We start from the raw sequence: 16,163 nt of genomic DNA, 5'->3' as shown, positions 1-16,163 counted from the left end.
CTGTCCACGTATATACCCCGTTTCAAAGGTGTGCTGTTGCGCGTATTCTTAATAAATTTCCATCGTAAAAACTCGCTACGAGATATTTGTCTTTCCTCTAAAAAGAAAAAAAAAACAAATTTCTTCTTTCGCGAATATCTTCATTTAACGACGAATAACGAAATTACGAGTGTTTTTTCTTGCAGAATTGCTGCGCCTATCAGAGATTCTTTCCGTTTCCTTGATAATTCGTCGACGTATTCGAATACGAATTTCAAAACCACCAGCCGAAATGGAATCGATTTGATTTTGGGCAATTTGAGGCAGGAGAGAGTTTCGGAAATGAATAATATATTGGAGAGATTGTGAAACCATCTGTAGAGATAGAGTAGAGGTAGAGTAGGCCATTCGGTCGAGTTGAAACGCGTAGAGCAGACAGTCGTGGGGCAAGAAACACAGTGCCGCCACTTTGCTGACACACCTCCACACAAATCTAATTAATTTATATCCTGAGAGAGGCGCCACTAGGGATACTATGTCCGACAGGAAAAAGAAACGAATGAACGAAAGGGTATTCCGTTCCTCTTCCTTTTACGAGGAATCAAAGAACTCGGCTTTCTTCTCAACGTATATCGACTTCTTCTTTTCTTCTTTTTTTCTTTTCGATTCCACGATTTTATTGCGCGCGAACGTGCAATAAGCGTGATTCGAAATCCGAAAGATTTAGATTTAGATCGTTTCAATAAAAATAATAAAATTCCCTCCCCCTCCTCTCCTCCATTTTTTTTTTTTTTTTTATAACAAGAGAATTGCACCGAGTTGTACAGCAAATGGAATGTTACTTCAACTTTTTTATTCCAGCAAACTAGATTTTTCCCAGACACTCGTCCTTTTCGAAAAAAAAAAAATCATCAGAAAATTGTAATAATCGGGCGATAAAATTTTGATCGGTATCGACACGGTTTGTTTACGCGTAACAGGAATTTTCTTAACACGTTGAACGCCACTCACTCGTGACCAATCTTGTTATTAATTAAATTCTTTCGTAGATCGGTCGGAATAGAATTATTATCACCTAAACGAATTTTTTATCAAGCGAATAATTAGACGAATTTTTTTATCAAAACATATTTTACAAATTTATCCATTTGCACTTATTAATTATTACACTTCGTTATACACTATAAATTTAAAATTACGAGAAATATTTTCTATCTATCTATATATACACGATAGAAGAAATATTGGCGTGTTTAAATATCATTTCGAAATTGGTTGGAGCGCGAGAAGAAGAAGAAGAAAAAAAGTGAATAAATTTCACCACTGCACAGAAGCAGCACGAGAAAAGTAAGGGACTAATTATCGGGTTAGTGAAACGCGTCGCTTGGAAATCACTCGCAACGCCGAATAACCGAATACTCCGAGAGAATAGGAGCCGGAAAAGCACGCCGCTTCCGATTAATCAACCTATCCCCAGAAAATCTACACGCTCGTACCGCTCATTAGCGGTTCGCTCCGAGTGTCGCGTGAACTTTGAGCGCACCTGTGCGAATCGCCGCCACCCATTTGCGAAACGTCACTGCGATTCTCCCCTCCCCTTCTTCTAGCCCATCGGCCAGATGCAACCGATCTCGTCCGCGGATCGAGCAAATCGTCGTAGTTGCAGCTGTCGTAGATTATGCAACGAGTGTCGGGAATAAAGAAGACATCGATGCCTTCCTCTCTTCGTTCGAAGACACGGGCAGTCGAAAAAAAAAAGAAAGGAGAAGAAAAGGAAAAAGGAAAGAAAGAAGAAAGAAGACGTAAATTTTTACCTCGTGTAAAACTGCGGAACCAAAGGGATTATAATAATAAAACGAGAGAGCGTTTCTTTCGAATTTTCGCCTCGGACGTGATTGAGATATTACTATTAAATTAGAAAGAAGGGGATTCTGCGAGGGAAATTGTGAAAAATTAATTATATATTTCCCCTTTCTCCCTGAATAATACGCGCGATTAACATTTTTTTTTCTTTTCTTTTCTTTTCTTTTCTTTTCTTTACGGGGCGAACGAGCGTTCAAACATTTACGGCTTGCGCACGGGGGGAGGAAGGGGGAGGGGAGCACGCGCGCGGAATAAAATAAGCGAATTATGCAGATGAGAGTCCGATTCTGTCAATTTTGATTTACGATCGCCTCGTTTAAAGGCGTGGACGCGACACAGGGGAGAGGAAGGGAGGAGGAGGAAGGGGAAGCAGAAATATCGCGGAGGAAGAAAATGTTCTTAACTAACTATTTACGTTCCCCCTTAACGATAAACGCGCTATTAACTAACCTCGCGCTAATATCTACGTTTTCCGCGTCATTATGATAATTGTGGGACCAACCGGCCCTCGAGGGCAACGAAAGGGCAACACGGGCCTCTCTTGCACCGCGCTCTTTCCTCAAAACGCGATTCCTTCTTTGTCCTCCTTCTCGCTCGATTGATAAATTGGAAAATTTATTCAACGGGTTTGTAATACGGGAGAGGAAGCGAATCGATAATCGCGAAAAGGGGCGAGCGAAACGAGACGAGAGCAAGTTTGTAACGCCTCTTCCCGTTTATATCGTTTCGAATCGATTCGATTAATCCCGTCGATCGATACTCATCTCTCTTCCTCTCTCCCTCTCGGAGAGAGATGTCGATAAATTTATATTTATACCGAGCTATATAAGAGAACGTCGTATATATATACACGAGTGAATGCATATAATCAACGCGTTGGATTAACGGATCGAATGGATTTGGAATCGAAAGATGGAGAACAACGTCCTTCTTCTTCGATCGATATTTATATATATATATATATAAATACGCACACATACGTTGGAAGCTTGGTTTCGTGCCACGAGCTCGGTTAATAATTTTCCGCGTGTTTGGTGCGACCGTTCCACGGAGGAAGCGGACAGAGCCGGTGCGCGATTATTACACACGGTGTATGGAAACGAAAAGAGAGCGGTAAAAACGGTTGCCCCCCGGCCAAGACTGGAAGCCGTTTCGTAATCGCGGCCTGGATCATTTTCTGCACGACTGCGCGGGAAATTAGATCACCTACCACTCATCCCGGTAGCGAGAGATCTAGGCAGGTTTCATCGCGAGAGAGAGGGAGGGAGATCTTCTTCTCCTTCTCCTCCTCCTTCGACAGCTTTCATCGACGGCTTGTCGCTGGATAATTTATCCTGTTAGCCACGATTTTTCCCTTTTCGAATAAATCCTCCTCGTTCCTGCCTCCTCCTTCGTCCACCACCACTACTATTACCACTACTCTGATTAATTTTTTTGCTCCTCTCTTTCCCTCCTCGATACTTTATATCGTATCGTATGTGCGCAACCGTTATGTACCCGGCCGATCCGTTATCAATCTTTATCGAACGGTTTATCCGTCCGCTCCTCGTCCACTTTCCACCGTAGGATTATCCTGTAACTGTTTCTCGATACAATATCTAGAATATCGGGAATACGTAAATAACGGTGTATCGCATTATCCGCGCGATCTACATCGATAACGGAGATCTTTTCCTCCCTTTCGAAATTTGAAATTCCGTATTGTCGATACATTTATCGGCGAGGATATTATACTCGTGAGGCAACCTTATGGAGAATTGGTCTCGAAAGCGTCTCAAGAGCGGAGCAACTCCTCGCCCTCTTCTCCATCCTCCCTTCTTCACCACTTTCTCCCTCGAACGTAGTCGGATCTCGTCCCCGTCCACCTCTCTGCTTCTCGGCTCTGACTTTGCTTTTGGCTTGCTTGGGCCGGGTGTAATCGGTTCCCCGAAGCCAGGGCTCATTATCGACCCGTCGGCCTAGCAATTACCTGCGAAGCCTCTTTCGACTTCGTGTGTGCCAGCCAGCACAGTTTCCGACTCTCCACGAGGCCTTCCGAGATCCTTCGAGGACCTTTCCAACGGGAAGGAAGGAGGAGAGGTAGAAAGAGGTTGAAGAGAGAGAGAGAGAGGGAGGGAGGGAAGAGAGAAGGGAGAGCAGGAATATCCAGAGAAACGGCAGTCTGCCCCGTTGTTGCTGCTGTTGCTGCTTTCGAAACGGGCAAACGTTACGATAATCTGTACGAGGATCCGAGCGATCATAATTAGTACGTGGATACGAGATAATTGCCAATTTGATGAATTTACTTTGGGGGAAAAATTCTTCCCTCTTAACGTTCCTCGATCGGAATGGACACGGAGGATAATAACTTTCCACCCGCACTCCGAGCAACGCTCCCCGCGAGATAATCGAAAGTTGTATCTCTCGTTATTCGAAGAAGGTAACAACTGGAAGAAGAAAAGTTCGCGTTTTCCAACATCATTAGGTTCGGATTATTCGCTTCGGCATTCGCTATCTTTCGAGTGCGTCGAGTCGTTGAACAGAGTAGCACGCGCTCATGCATATGCATACGTACGCGTTGCATTACGCACGCAGGTATATATCGCGGGCAAAGTAACGATAGTCATGGTAATTGCGGGAAGACCTAATTTTACAATTTTACCGTGACGGTAAACGAAAAAGGGGAGGGGAAGAAGAAAGAAAAGAGTAGTACCTCGTCTATCTCGCCGATATACCCCTTTCCCTCTATCGATTTCTTGCGGTATCCGAGACCAAGTGTCCGGGAGTGTGCAGCGAGCTCGTGTTTTTTCCTTTTCTTTTTGCTCTTGTCGCGTAAAACACCTCCAGTTTTTTGCCCCTCGCGGTGGTCCAATCGGAATTCGATATAATATCGGGGAATTTTTCAAAGCGTATAATACCGTGGAACCTGTTCCCTCTTGATTCTGCTCGTTCCCACGATTGGGAGCAGAGAGGAAATCAGGCGAGAGGGGAAAACGAGTGGACAGAGAAGGAGGTGTAAGCTCGTTAATTGTCGAGGCCTCGAAGAAAAACCAGGCGATTTCCTCTTCGACTCGGCTCGAAATTTTCTCGCGGGTTTGGGCCGAAAATTGGCCGAGCTTCGTGGAAAAGCGGGAGCAGCTCTCCTCGAGACGAATGGCGGACCGCCAACACGAATCTTTTCTTCTTTTCTCATAATTCTAGAGAGAGAAAAACACATTTCGAGTTGATCGACCTCGGTTTAATCCCGAGAGGGATCGAGGAGGGATCGCGTGGCAGTATCAATCGGTGTCATCGGGCATGCGATGAATTTATCGATCGTGCGTTTCATTCGCGAACAACATTAAACCCGGGGCAGGTAGCAGCAGGTCGATCATTTTCCAGCAACGAGCCCATGCTCGAACGAAGCGAAAAGATTATCCTCTTCCCGTCGTTAGTGCGGTTTTACGTCGAATCCAACCTATGGAATGGATAGTTGGAAAATGGTGGAAGAAGAAGAAGAAGAAGAAGCGGAAAGTTATTCAAAAGTCGAGAAGTTTCTTCCCTTTTCCTCGCGACGATTGTTACGCAATTTATATACCGTTCGAGTTTTATCGTCCTCAATGAAAATTTCTCCCCCCTTCCCCGGATTAATTAACGCAACACCGCGTGCAAATTAACGAGGCCGCCACTGTTCCAAATCGAGCGGCGTTTCTGTGCAGAGCGGTGGAAAGTAATTAGATGTCATTACCGCATCCCGGCTAACGGGGAGAGAGATAGACAGATGGATAGAGAGAGAGAGCCTGGATTCAGTTTTGTGAAGTGATTATCTTCATTGTCGTTTCCGGCCTGCCTTCTCGGAAATCTCGGAAACGGCATGCAAGCTCGATCCACACCGAGCTTCTTTAATCCCCTTCCTTTCTTTTTTCCTCTTCTCCTCCTCCTATCTACCCACCTCGCTCGTTTATCTCGATTTTCCATTCATTTTAAAATTTCCGTACTAGCGGTTGTGATAGTAAATCCTCGATTCTTTATCGTGGTCGAATTTATTGTTAATTATAAATCCGAAGCGAATAGAATTTTTCTATATATATATATGGTGTGGGGGGACGAAATTAGGGCCGGTTTTTTCGGAAAAATTTTCAATTCTAAATAACGAACGCGACGGCCGGTAATTTTCTCTCGGTCGACATCAACGTACGCCGATAATTTTTAATATATATATGTACATTGTATTTAAGCCGCGTGCTCAAAGTGAACGCGGGGCCCCCTTGCGGCGCGTTGGAAAAAGGCAAGGAAAGGTAAAAACGCGTAACCGCAATAAAACTCGCATTACGCCCCGCGTAAACGTGTGCAGAAAGCACGTTGGCGTGTGCGGCAACGCGTATAAAATGGTGAAGTTGTACTACACTCCTCGGGGCAACCTCGTTCCCGGCACGGAACGTAATAGATTTATTTCGGGGAAACCGTTGTCCCCGAAGTTGCGTCGAGTTATCGTCGTCGTCGTCGTCGTCGTCCCCCCTCCCCCCGGTAAAATTAAAGAAACGAAGCTAAAATTCGAAATTGCGGCTAGCGTGTCGAAGGTAATTCCCTGCCCCCTGCTCCCCGCTTTCTATCTCGATCCAATTTGTCGGCGGTTAGAAATGGAAGTGATACGACTTCCGTAATCGTTTCGAGAACAGAGCGTGGAAACGTGGGTGTGGAAGGCGCCAGCAGCCTCTCGCTTACAGCTGGATCGTGTTTCTGCCCGTTCTGCCCGATACCGGTATCCCTTCATTCCTGAGTAATCGTCCCAGGGCCCAAGGCACGCTATCCGCCATTTTCTAAATACCCGTTGCCCGAATATCGGGACGCGATATAACGTGGCCCTCCTCCTCCCCCCTCTCTCTCTCTCCTTTTCTTTCCCGCTTCAAATTAAATTCTTTCGTTTCGCGATTACTACTCGTTCGATTAGGTAACCTTTTCTTTTTTCCCTTTTTTTAAAAATAAATGGCGAGTGGAATGGAGATTACGCGGAGATTATTTCCTGTCGAGTATTTTCGCCGAGGAAAGGGGAGGAAGAGGGGAGGTAGTCGCTTTATTATTAGCCTCGTTACTTGATACCCGTGTTGGGCCGCATTCCGGGAAAATGCGGTGCGCGTTGGGCCTTTCTTGATCTCTGGAATTCAGAGAATTTGTCGTCGCCCCGAGTTAATTGCGTTAAACGCAATGATGATGAATTTATTGAACAAAGCGGCGACGTCTTGCACGCCCGCCACATCTGACGATGCCACTCTCCGGAAATGGAGAGGGATAACCGCTCACCGGTGAAATTATTTATTCCGAAAGGAGGGGGATTTTTCTCTTTCCATCGCCAACGCGAAGATTTCGAGGTGGACGTGCAATAATAATAACGAGGATAGTGCAGGAGGACAGTGCAGAGAGCAGCACACGCGCATCAGTTAGGAGGCCTTAATCACCGCCGAGGGATCTCGAATAGCACTGACTACGTTTTAATTACCCTCGTCGGCATCGCGAGGAATGTGGAATGACATCAGGATGCTCGGGGTGTTGGACAGGGGAGAGGGAGCGTTGACCGCTTGGAGAAAGAAAAGAAAGAAAAGAGGGCTTCCGAGTTTTTCAGCCCTCTCTTCTCAATGCAAACAAGATCGACCGCTGCACTCGATAACAGGCCTGATAACAGGCTCCGATCTTAAAGTTGCTACCAACTTTATTACCGGCTGCTGTCCAGCGGGATAAGAGGAAGGGAGCGACACGTTGAATGTTTGGCGATCGAAATCGAATATCGTTTAAATTATTTCTCTATTGATTTGGTTGGATCGTCTGCAACAAGTGTCCCTATCGTGTTATTCGAAAATCGGGTCGTTCGTGATCCTCGATGATCGCGTTCCTCGTTTCTTTTTCTCGTGGAGAAAAAGAAGAAAGAGGAGAAAGAAAGGAGAGGGGGGCGTTGTTCAACGTCCAGCTCGAAGATTAACCGACCGACGATAACTCGGCAAGCGTGCTCGCCGTTTAAACATTTTCTCGGCACGAAATTCATCGCTCTGTCTGAAAAATTTACCTGATCGCGTGTCCATCTGTCGCGGGGGAGGGGAGGGGCCTTGAAGCGGCTCAGATTAAGCCGGGGAGAGGGTCTGAATCGTCCCTCGTGTGACTTTTTCAATTCGTTCGATAAGCCCGCCCGCTTATTCCCTCCTTCCACGAAACTCTCCCCGAAATTATCCCCACGAATTATGCCCACCCATCTGTCTTACGTAATTCTTAAAATTCTTTTGACAAATTTACGAAACGAGACGAAACTCCTCTTCTCTTTCCATCGAATAACAAATATAACCCGCAATCGCGATTACACGGAACAATAGATTACAAGTTGAATCGAAAACATTTTTCACCGACAGACGAAAAACTTTGCGCTTGTATCCTAAAACCGGAAAAGGATCGGATTCGCACGATCGGCTCCGAGGGAGAGAGATGTTCCCACGTATGTTCCGAACCTTTAAGCCGAGATGGTCGGCATGAAAACGGGGATAATTGTGGCTCCGTAAATACCGCTACTTAATACCCAGCGCGCTGTACACGCGCTGTACATACGTAGATACGCGTGCATAGCTAGTCGCCGCGGCATACGAGATATTAGCCCCTCCGTTCGTGGCAACGCCGGTTTAGAAATCGTTCCTCCTTTCCTCCTCCCCGCCGCAGCCAGTGTAGAAAACGAGGTAATTGTACGCGGCGGTTGTTGTACACTGTTCTACACAGATATGCGTATTTCCGCCGCGGATCTTGCTCTGCTGCAATTTCACGCCGTTGCGGCCACCGATTCCCTTCCTAAATCTTTATTTCCCTATACGCACGGACGGAGGGGGCTCGCGACATACCTGGTCGACGATCCCTTCTTTTGCATTCGATCGCATCGTTCCTTCCATTACGAGTCGTGAAACAATGAGATGATCTGTTCGAACGGGGGGAAAATAAATTAAATATATTTTCATTTCCTTCGTAAAGATGAATTTGAACGGAGTAAAAAGAAATGGAGATCCATATGGTTTATTTACAAAAGTGTCGGACAGTTAGATGGATCGATAGCGAAATCGAGTTGAAACGAATCACGATTCGTACGGCAGGTTCGATGCTACGCACGTCGCCGAAGATCGATCGGTCGCGTATCATCAAAGCTGCAAGGCGCGACACGTACGCGCGATGATTGTAATCGTCAGATGGATCATTGACGCTCTGGAATCTCGAAACTGAAATCGAAATCGGGAACCGAGGAGGAGGAGGAGAAAAGGGATAAAGACGGGTTGAGAATAATCGGCGATATTTAATCTGGATCTATCGAATTACCGCGATAATTATAATACGCGTCAACTAGGAGAATGATGACATCTTGTTTCATCCAGTCAGAGAAAACTGGATTAGGAGACGGGACGAGAGTGAGAAGGGAGAAAAGGAATTTCAAGTATTTTAATTCATTGCATTTTCTCGCGGAAAAACGCTCCATTTCTTCGAATCCAACTTGACGGGACGCCACTTTACCTTGAACGTGAACGTGTCTTCTCCCCGTTACTTAATAATTCCAACTTTGTTGATAATTTGCCGAGTCAATTTTAACATTTTATGTAAACAGAATTACAGATAAGCAAAATACACGAGCGCAATAATGTTGCCCGCCGTGAATGGCATTGACGATTGAAATACCTTTCGACTAGGAGATACGGGCTAATTTGCATTTGTTTGATAATCCGTTTGGCCGATGAATATATATAAATATATATACATGTACCTATTTTTTAACGTGAAAAAAGCTCAACTCGAGGTGGAAATTGCGCTCGATGATAAAACGAGGGGGGGGGATAGAAATGTTCCATTAAATATTTTTAAAGATACGGAGAAAACGATTTAATCGATTTGATCGAGCCTGCGAGGCGGGGGTAATCGTCCTCCGCGATTAATTACTCGAGAACCCGTTTCATCATCAGCTGTACGATCGTAAACGAATCGGAAGATAGGAATAAGGAAATTAAGGAAGCGTTGCAGTAGTTCTACTCGATCTCTTGCCTCGAGGATTTAATTGGGAACGTCCCCCGATAACTCGAGCAATGGCTAATTGTGGTTTTCTTTGGCGAGTCGTAGATTTATCGCCGTTGAAAACTGGTTTGTCATTTCTTTTTTTCTTCCTTTCTTTCTTTTTTCTGCTCGAATAGTCGCGGAAACAGGAATGCGGACGATCGGTCGTTCTTCGTAACGTACGAACCTATTCGCACTGGATCACCTCGCTCTTGATTAATGCGCACGATACATTCGATCCGCGTGACGCGTGTAAAACGATCGTTTCGCGGGGAAGATGGATTTTATTTATTTTTTTTTCGAGTCGAGCCGGGGAAAGAACGCAAGAATGGAAGAGGAATTATCCCTTTTCTTCCTTTTTTGGAACGTTTAGCTGGCAGGCTTCCGCGTAACATAGTTACCAGCGACCAACCGGCGGGAATCGTGACCGTTTCCGAGGAGCCGACAGAAAATAACGTTATTATTATACGTCTTAAACTCTTGGCCGCGTAGATCGGCGAAAATTCAGCACGCGATCCACGGATTTCTTCACCGTGGCGCCACGACCTTGAGTCACGTTGAACGAGGCCTAACTCTCGTTAATGAAGAACCGGTGGCCTCCGAAAGTTGCAAATACATTCCGATTCCTCGTCTCTTCCCCGATGTTCTTCTTTTTTACGCAACTTATCGTCGTAGCGAAAAATAGAACTTTGCTTTTTTTTTTTTATCGATTACATAAAAGATCGACACGCGAGGTAAAGACGAACGACACGTCTCAACCGGATGTCTCTCTCTCTCTTTTGCTCTGCGGAATTATTATGGAAACGTCCAAGGGGGGGGCCTTCGTTCGTTTAACCCTGTCCCTTTTTTTCATTTTTTTTTTCCTCTTTAAGATCAAATAAGCAAATAGGATGTTTAATATTCGTAATTACCGGCCACCACCGGCTCTCCTTATCATTATTATATACGAAGCGTTATAAAAACTGTTTTACGCCGTGTAATTTAATTTTCCATCAATTTGTCTCTGACAGGATCGAATGATTTAGATAAATTACGAAGTACCGAAGAATAAATATGACGCGAAATGAAAAAGAAAGAAAAAAAAATGACGTTATTCATCGTATCATTAATCTTGCCGATTACGCCTCGAACTCGTGAACTTTCGAATGCGTAATAAATGTACGCGTGTGTGTATATATATATATGTATAGATGGAATTGGAATTATTTTTTTTAAGAATCATTCATCATCAACCATTGTAGCTTTTTTTAATCGCACCGTATGACAACATCGGGATAGATATATAGATTACGTTCGAAAATATCGATTTGAACATCGATCGCATGTAAACCGATCCGATTATTTCTCATTATTCTCTACAATCTCGATACACACGAGTTAATATTTGAGCTGGGCAATTATATCGAGACTCGTCGTTAGTTTCGTATAATTAGTCTCAATTACAATTACAAAACGTTGACGAATAATTATATCTTTTGGAATTTTTATCTCCCTCGTTTTCTATTGTAATAATAGAAATGTTATTATTTATTGCCACGTTGTTACGATAACGTTATTACGAGGCGTTAACGGGCCGGCGAAATCGTTGGCAGAGTCAAATTAACCAATTACCGATAGAAAAAATTCACTTTTCACTTTTCGAACGAGAAATTTCCTCCTCCTCCCCCCGTCTCTCTTTCTCTCCTCTCCTCGCGCGCCATTCCCAAAACGTTGCGTCAAACTTTTATCTGAAATAAAGTAAAGTAGATTGTTGGCGGAATAAAATATGAGGGCGATAAATGTTAATGAAATTCATGAGAATAAAGCGGCCAGGCCGAGTTCTGTCCACACATCTATGTATACGTCGCTCGAGGATTCAAGTGCAGTTTCATTTTTTCTCTCTCTCCTTTCCTTTTGCCGCTCCCCTCGCACGAGTATATAAGTGCACTCGTTCGGGGGAAAGAGGGAGAAGGACGTATCCATCGCACACTTTCCCTCTTCGCAATCTTTCTCCCCCGAAAAGAGTGTGCAACGATTTCTTGGGAATGGAACACGTCGAAAGGATAATATAAAAACGTTTATAGAAGGTGGCGCGAAATTGGTGAAACACCGCGTCAGCACACGATCCTGCGGAATGTCCGCATTCATCGATTCACGTCGCTCACAATTCTCTCTCTCTCTCTCTCTCTCCCCTCGGAATCGAGCTCCACTTGGCCACCACCTCCTTTCTCCTCTCTCGCATTCACCCTCGAATCCCGTGGCATTTACCGTGGCAATACCACTCAGGGAAAACCAAAGATGGTTACCGCGTCAGCACTTCAACGTCGTTCCATCCCTCGCTCCCTCCTTGTTCCTCCACTCCCGATATACCCAGAAAGAGGATGACGCAAGAGGATTGTTCGCCGAGGCTATATATACTCCTCCTTTTTCTCTTTTTTTAGATAGCTCCTTTGGGATTATTTCCTCGAAGATAATCCGTATTATAAAAAATGCGTTGAAAGAAGGTAAAGCTCGCGTGTACGCTCTTTAATTATCTCAACACCTCGTCCCTCCCTGTATTAATTTGATCAGAAAAATGCTCGAGTTCCGTTGGATGTTATCGCGATGGAGAAGGAACAAAGTTGTAAAAAAGAGAAGAAAAGGAATACGCACGATTATTTACGACGAGGAAAGGAAGGAAGGAAGGAAGGAAGAAACGTTTAAGGTTAACTCTAACTCTAAGGAAGGAGCACGGATAATAATCCGTGTACATCCTCGCAGCCACGCTACAGCCAATTAATCCGGCAATCACGAGTGGTTCTCCGCTTCGCTCCACCTGTTTTATTTGCTATTAAGAAGAAACGTGTGTATATATATATATATATATATGCGTGTATATACTGCACGCAGGGCAGGCCGCGCCATTGCGTTGTTCACTTGCGAAGGAAGGGAGGGAAGGAAGGACGAGGGGAGGATGGAGGGTAAGCAGGCTCGATTCTCGATCTCGAGAGAGTGGGCGTCGACTCGGGGAATGGAGGACGTCGGATATTGTCTGTGGAAATTTTCGTTATAGCGATTTTCCGCTGGCGAAACTTTCTCCTCAAGATTTTCCTTTCTCGTACCGAGGATACCTCGTCCTCCCTTCTTTTTCTTCTCCTTCTTCTTCTTCTTCTTGTGCGTCTCATCCACCTTGGTGGCCGGCTGCGCACACAGACGTATCGTAATACGAAGTACGAGTCGAACGTGTTCTCGAATCCCTTCCATTCTCCCGTATACTTTTTCTCCTTCCTCCCTCCCCCTCTCTCTTTGTAAAATATACTCGAGCATCGTATCTCGGAGAATCAGCTTGCAAAGGTTAAGCTTACAAGGAAGAGAGGAAGGCTTTATTAAGAGAGTCGAATTTTCCTTTCTTCCTCGCCCACGCAAGGATATCCGCGACGTGACTCCGATCTCGAGGGGGAGGGGGATGAATTGCGCTCTCTCCAACTATAAACTCCGCCACTATTTTGATTCCCAGCATTTGGCATGATCGTACGCGCGTCCCTCCCCCCTCCTCTCATGCAATATTGATGACCCGCCGCGGATCAAATGCCCCATGATAGCCCTCTACCGCCCAACTACCCACCATCCATCCACCCCAACCGGTATCCTGATTGCGAAGCGGGTCAGAGCCACTGATTTTCAATGGATGGGAGCCGAATTTAAACTATGATTATACCCCCCGCGTCGTCTAAGTACGGGCCTCGAGGTCGAGCTAATGAAGCCTCGCCGAATTAGCGGCACATAAATTGTGCACACTTTCGAGCAGGCTTAGATAACGACACGTGGCCGCTATCACGAAAATTAGCAGCACGTGGGGCTGGGCGATAATTATTTTTTTACGTTATATATATATATATATTGTGTGCATTGAAATATGAAGAAATATTTTACGTCGAATTGTTGTCCCACGCGATTTCTATCTCGCGTTAGAAGAAGGTTTATCGATTTTGGTTGGGAAAGACAGTCTCGATAGTTCTTAGATAGTTGTGAGTGGAGAAAAGTTTGGTCGTCTTTCCACGTTCGTTCCATTATCGTCGATGGGTGGGCACGGATTTGGAGGGGGAGGGAAATGGTTTCGAAACGAGGGGAAGGAAATCTGATTCGGAGTCGTCGTTTTCGATAAGACAAGGAAAGGAAAAAGAAATGGCGAGAGTCGGTCCACGCGATTTTCCGAATGCGCGCCGTTAATGTCGGGTTGTTGCACGTGAAACGGCCAATTTCACGAGTCGGTGGAAATGATTAGCTCGCAACACGAGATAAAGAATAAAATTTATTACCTCGCAAATTTCATTCATTTCTATTCCACGTTTTTTCCATTGCACGAATATAGGCCAAAGATGGATATCGATGATCTCCTGTACGATTCACTTATGTATATATATATATTTTTTTTCAACGCGAGATTTCGATCAATCAAAATTACGACGACGTTACGACAAAACTTGGTGTTCTCGAGTTGTCCGAGATCGAGGAATTCGATCGAATTGGTTGTCTCTAATAACTCGAAAAAGTTTGAAATCGTTGAACACGGAGAATCGACAGAAGGATCCGTCCAATTTTCACTTTTACGCGGCCGGGTTTAAATGCTGTTTAATTACCTGTCATAAGCACGTAGCTCGAATGAAAAATATACACGGGCAAAATTAATACGGCAATTAATCTTGCCCGCGTCAGACGCGAAAATTATGATCGCTTTATGTAGCGTTGTATGTCCAACTGACAAGAGACCCGAGCTAATGTCAGGGTTGGTACACATTTTTCCACGGATGGGAGGGGAAGGGAAAAAAGAGAAAAAGAAAAGAGAAAGAAAGAGAAGAAAGGAGAGGAGTACGCGCGAATATGGCGTAATCTCGAGACGAGATGGGGCTTTTTTCGTTGTCGTCGTCTCGTTTCTTCTTTCTTTCTACGAAGATGCACGCGTGGAATGTGCGCACGCGGCGGGAAACGGGACACTCATTCTTACCATAATATTCCGACGTCACTTGCAGTGGGTGTCCCTTTAATAATTTATTAGCAAGGCTGCTAGCGGAACAGGGAGTCCCCTGATTGTGTCGTGTCGTCTGTCCCCGCCATTGTCGGGGGAGAGAGGGGCAACGCTCGCCACGGGTGGTCCTTGACACGATCCTTGGTACTTTGGACGCTGTAGCTGTTGTTAATACCGCCGATCAATTATTTACGATACGATCCTTTCCTATCCCGGAATTATTGCGAATCATTTCGCCCAAATGTTTATCTCTCGTTTCTCTCCGTAATCAAGAGACGGAAAGCGTCTTTTCCCTCTCTTCTTCTTCTTTCTCTCTCTCTCGAATTTTCGAGAGAGGATGCAGGGAACGATCGTCGTGGTCGTCTTAGATTTTTGGATTGCATCATCGATTTGTTAATGTCGCGCGGGACGTATTAATAATTTTCTTCCACCCTATCTCTCGGCTTTATCGCGTATCGTTTTATTATTATTCGAAGCTATCAATTACATGGATCCTTAAAAAATCGTTGCTATTAATCGAGGCAAAGGCTCGGCCGTTAGTCATCCCACGGCCTTTCTCCTCTTCTGCCGCGTTAGACGACGGCATCGATGCATCGATGCATCTATGCTCCTTACCCCGATATCTCTTTCACGCGATTTCCACGGCCTACGCGTTTCCATACTTTTATCTCCGTTTGATTTACACCTTGTGCCTCGAGGATCGATCCTCGAGCCACGTTGCCGCCTCGATAAATCAGCCTTACGGGCGTTTATCTAAAATATTAATTAAACGATCTTGGATCGCAAGAGGGGGGGGATGAAAAAGAGGAAAAATATGGCGAAATATTGTCTCGAAAATGCGCGTATATCGATTGACAGAGACGGAGGGGACGAGAAGGGGCCCCGTGGATAAGAAAGACGAAGATGCACCGCTCGTAAATCGAGTTTCGTCGTGTACAAGTGGCGCGCCTCCCATCGTCGTTCGCGATCTGCCCGCGTGCGAATTAATCCACCGACGGGCCGTGCGTACGTGTTTCCACGCTGCACACGTATGCGTGCGTGTGAGTGATACATGCGTATTTCGGGCCGCGTATATAATAACAGGTTGCCAGTGCAGGGCCAGCTCCCCTACCCCCTCCCTGCCTCTCCTCCACCAGTGATGTATGCGCTAATTGTGAGGCCCTTCGCTCCCTCCCCTCCTCCTCCTCCTCTCCTTCTTTTTCCTTTCCTCCTTCTTTCCTGTTTCCTCCCGACAGGGGAGTTCAAGTTTAACATCGGCTTTCGATTTTTTCAATTTGAGAAGAGACGAGAGAGGGGAAAAGGCGCAGACGAAGACGGC

The 16,163-nt window shown here is 45.3% G+C and overlaps 1 protein-coding gene across 1 annotated transcript in view; it reads left to right on the top strand.

Annotated features, from left to right (window-relative positions):
- The window catches only part of LOC133667153 (transcription factor Sp9), a 65,513-nt gene that overhangs the window by 2,273 nt on the left and 47,077 nt on the right, over positions 1–16,163 (top strand). The window lies entirely within an intron of this gene.

This window comes from Apis cerana, linkage group LG13 (genome assembly GCF_029169275.1).
Source record: "Apis cerana isolate GH-2021 linkage group LG13, AcerK_1.0, whole genome shotgun sequence".
In the NCBI taxonomy this organism is placed as follows: Eukaryota; Metazoa; Arthropoda; class Insecta; order Hymenoptera; family Apidae; genus Apis; species Apis cerana.
This window is presented reverse-complemented; position numbering and strand designations above follow the sequence as displayed.